The sequence below is a fragment of the Sinocyclocheilus rhinocerous genome, unplaced genomic scaffold (genome assembly GCF_001515625.1).
Source record: "Sinocyclocheilus rhinocerous isolate Xijiao unplaced genomic scaffold, SAMN03320098_v1.1 scaffold5048, whole genome shotgun sequence".
Classification (NCBI taxonomy): Eukaryota; Metazoa; Chordata; class Actinopteri; order Cypriniformes; family Cyprinidae; genus Sinocyclocheilus; species Sinocyclocheilus rhinocerous.
The window spans coordinates 125,993-131,095 of NW_015657993.1; positions in this window are offsets into that span (position 1 = coordinate 125,993).

Consider the following 5,103-nt stretch of genomic DNA (forward strand, 5'->3'; position numbering starts at 1 on the left):
CTGGCTACCAATAGCTGCTCGCATAAAATTCAAGGCATTAATGTTTGCCTACAAAACCACCACTGGCTCTGCACCCCTTTACCTAAATTCATTACTTCAGACTCATGTTCCCTCTAGAAGCTTGCATTCTGCAAGTGAACGTCGCTTTATTGTGCCATCCCAAAGAGGCACAAAATCACTTTTTACAGACTTTTAAATTAAATGTTCCCTCCTGGTGGAATGACCTGCCCAACTCAATCCGAGCAGCTGAGTCCTTAGCCATCTTCAAGAATTGGCTAAAACACATTTCTTCCATCTTTATTTGACACTCTAACTGTAGCACTCTCTATTCTAATGATTCTAGTTATATAAGACACTTCAGGTCTTAAAGTCTCTATTAATGAGCTGACGAGTTGAATCGGGTGTGTTAGATGAGCGAGACAGTGCTGGGCTGCTCCAGGACAGTTTTGAAAACCATTTCAGAGACATGTTCTTAAATGTGACTCATATAAAATATATTACATGCATGCACAGTTTTAAGGCAGCTTTAATCGCCTTTTTGTCAACTTCCATGATTTAACTGACCACGGCATTGCATGCACGTAGTTTATTTCGCGCTTTGATATGAAAGGATACAGGCTAGCGCGCGCCGGCGCCTTTGTGCATGCAATTGAAGAGTACGCGCTGCAAGCACAGTACCGTTTCCGCGCTCTCTTGACTCGCGCCTGGCGCTGAAGTGAAGTGGAGCGCGCATCTGAAACGTCTCCCGTTCTCAGTCGTTCCGCGACTGAATAAATGCTATTCTTGTCAAGAGAAAAAATGACAGAAGCAGCAGTTGTGAGTGGGGTGGCCAACCCTAGCCCCGCCCCTGCGTTAATTGCGTTAAATATTTTGAATGCATTAAACTGAAAAAATTGTCTCCTGCATTAACGCTCTAATTTTGACACCACTATGCGTTAATTGCATAAAATATTTTTAATGCGTTAAATTGACAATATTAATCGCCTGCGTTAACGCGCTAATTTTGACACCACTTATATATATATATATATGTATGTATGTATGAAATTGTAGTTTGTGTACAGCTACACTTGTAAATAATTATTAGGGCCGGGCAAGTTAAGGCATTATTATCTCGTTAACGCATTAATTAATTAGCGCCGATAATTATTTTATTGTGCATTGACACAGTTTTTATTATTATTATTATTATTTTGAAAGTCCGTTGCTAACTGGCTCTGGATACACATACAGACAAACCATGGGTCACAGGAGGGGTGGGATGTTGATCAGTACTGGTTTGGGATGGGCGTCATCATGCGTCTCAACCCCTTATTTAAGCCTGATTTATACTCGATGCATCCGCAAGTTCACTTGGGTGCGCGTGGCAAAAATGACGTCATCACGGTGTTGGCGGAAGTGCGTGTGACACTGGCCCTGTCCCAAATTTGACACTTCATGTGCACTTGCGGACTTGCAGACTTACAATGGCCGCCGTGTGCGCGTGTCCGTAAAGTCCACAAGACCGCAGGGTGTCCCATTTGTCATTTTAGCTTTCAGAAGGGTGCTTGTGAGCGCCCCCTTTGCGGCTGCTATCTGCCCTCGATGCACACTTCTGCCAAGCCTGCACTGAGCCGAGCTCCGCAGCAGGCTTCTACACGACAGTCAAAGCGGCATTACATCACGAAAGTGCAGACTCAGAGAAAAACCTAGAGGGTTTAGGGTGTGATTTGGGACAGGGCCTATTTCACGTGGCGATGTGCACATACACTGCAGTGACGCGTTACGGCTCTGACGATGTTTTGTTCCATCCATGGTGCCAACTCACACCAGAAGCATTTCAGAGGCGAAGTGACAGGATTCACGAGACCACGTGATTTGCCTGTCCGACGTTGTTTGTCTTGATTATTTGTGTTCTAACAGGGCTAAGTTGGCTAAATGTTTATGTTTTGTCCGGTTTAATTCAGTTTATAGTTGTATTTATTGATATGTCCTACTTTGTTGTGCTATAGACTACGAAGTTAATACACTTAAAAGTCCAGTTATGAATGGCAAGGATAAAATATTTGTAGCTGTGTATAGTCGTGTAAAACACATCCTCTATTATCTTGTATATATTTCACATGCTATTTTTGGCCTCCTGGGAAGGATATAGTGATGTGAAATACGATTGGGAGTCTGCGCAGGGTGTTTATTTTGAAATTGAGAGGATCTTTTGCTTTTATTTTTTTGTATCTACAGCATTGGACGCGGTGTCCGTCAAAAATAGGCAAACGTTCTTAGGAACGCAACGAATTACGGCACGTATGAGCCTCCCTCAAGACGCACCATCACAAGAATAATACACAAGTTGTATGAAAAGGAGATTTTAATTTGATTACATCAATGTTTAAGTTGAGGTTTACAATAAATATTTTAACTGCTACTATGTAAAGGGAATAATGCTGTAAAAAAGCACCTTATTTGTTTAAAGTGTTTGCAAACCAAATGTTATTGCTCTTTTGTTCATACAGCAGTACTTTTAAAATAAAAGTGCGCAATACACTACTTGTGAATTCATTATTGAATTTTGCGCATAACAATGTGATTAATCGCGATTAATAGCAGAAAAATAATGTGATTATTCACGATAAAAAATTTTTTTATCATTGCCCAGCACTAATAATTTTATATATATATATAAATATATATACACACACACACACACACAGTCAAACCAAAATTTATTCAGACACCTTCAACATTTCAGACATTATCACAGTTTATTCGCTATAGTTTAGAAACTCATAAAATGTGACAAAAACTCTGTCAGTTAAACTGTGTCAGAACAAATTCATCTTGATAATGTCAGATAACACTTAAGCAAAACATGGTCAGGTCAAAGTGTCTGAATAATTTCTGGCTCCAAATTATCAATTTTACTGGTAGTCCACTGTATGAAGAATTTTTGGGTATGGGGGGTGCACAACAAAATAATTCTGCTTAGGGCAACCATTTGGGCAGCAGCAGCCCTGGGTCTAGTCCTGCACAATGGGAACTACCAGTGACATAAATGTACTTTGATTGGTCGAATACATATCACATGAATCACCGGCACCTACCATTCTTAAAAAGCCGTGTAAACACACAATTTACATATACTTACTCCATGATCATGAAAAACAGCGATAGATAGATTGACACCGGAGTCCAGGCATTACTCCGTCCTCCAGTTGTTGACGTTGTTGAATGCTGTGCTTAAATTAGTTAAATGTGTTCCTGTGGCTCAGTGGTAGAGTATTGCATTAGCAGCGCAAACAATGTCAAGAACTGGAGGATGGAGAAATGCCTGGACTCCAGTGTCAATCTATCTATTGCTGTTTATAGCCTGAATGCACTGTAAGTCGCTTTGGATAAAAGTGTCTGCTAAATGCATAAATTAATTAAATTAAATGAAGTCATTGTCAGCCGGCTTATGTCACTTCAGAATTTCAGAATTAATCTACAGCTTGGTTACTTTTCACTATTAATGTTTTCTAACGAGACCATCGCTGTTACTGTTTCTCAAAATAATAGTTACTTGACACTCACCCAGAACACCCTAGTATTGTGATGGCAGGTTTGCACTGACAAAGACACGCCCATTTCACATTCAGATTTGTAGTAGGACTCAGACACAGTAAAATAACACCTCCAACAGTAGGTGATGATAGATTAAGAAGGCTCATGTCAGAATTTAACAATGATTCATGATGATGTCCTTTTAATCATGATGGCAAATATGTTATTTTTGAGTTGAAGTTTTGTTCAGCATGAGTCAAGTCCAAACAGCAGTTAATAGAACTGAGCCATTAACTGGCATACCCTGGAAAGTAATGTTATAAATTGGGCCTTTTTTGTGTAAGTCACAGTATGAAATGTGAAGCTTCTCTGGTGTGATCTGTCTCTTGGTGGAAAAGTTTTAGTTAGTATGGAAGCTGGAAGCTACTTTTTCCAGAGTGTATTGTAGTGAGTATTGGAAATACTAATAAATCCAGATATGTGAGTGTTGGAAATTCTTTATACTTGTCACTTTTCTGATATACGTTTCCAGCGGATGTGTTCGACACCATTTTAAAATGACTTTCGTATCCGTCTCTCTTATAAAAATGGTTCAGATCTAGGTCAACAGAGCAGAATAAAATGACCACACTTTAAGAAACTGTTGGTGTGAGACGGGGATTTGAGGGGATTTCTCACAGTCCAGACGTGAACGTTCATCATCCATGTGAGCACCACAGCAACAATTTTGATCCCTATTTGAAAGTCCATATTAATACAAATCCAGATGTTTTGACATCTTAGTCACACTACAGAACTAAAAAAAAAAAAAAAAACTAAAGAGAATGACAGATAAAATGAAAATGAACAAAAAACTAAATTGAATTGAAAGAAAAAGAAAATAATGATAATAATTACTACTACTACTATTACTACTACTAAATAATTATTACTAAGTCTGACTGAAATTATACTTTGAAATGCACTTGTTTTTAGGTAAAGCAAATAACCCTTTTCTCATCAAGAACCATTTTTAAGGTCTATGAGATGGTTATATGGTTCTTTGGAGATGGTAAAGTTCTTCAAATAGTTGTTCGAGGTATAAACGTAAAGCCCTCCAGGGTTATTTGAAGCAGTAATAAAAAGTAGTATAAAGTAGATTTTGCTCATATTTGTCCTTAGAAGACCAAAGAAAAGCTTTTTAAGTTTATGGACTGTCACATGGAAGCAACTTAAAAAGAAAATACAAAAGATGCTTTCTAAAATAGGCAAAAGCAAAAGAGAAAATCCTTAAAAAGTATTAGAAAAGATCCTCCTTGTTCACCTTCCTGATGTCTTTACACATAACCCTGAACATGCATTATAAATGAACGGATAATTAACGTGTGCGGTATGATGGGGAATATTAGCACTATAAGGGGAGCATCTGCCATACGCACAAAAACAGAGGCACTGTGGGTAAACAGAAAGGACTGTGGTTAAACAGAGACGACTGCGGGTGTTCCCTCGCCCCTCTCCTGATGATGGGGTGTTGTGACGTGGAATATGATGGAAAATGTGGCCTGTGAATAAAGCATTACCCTGTTGGTCAACAGTTCTTGATCT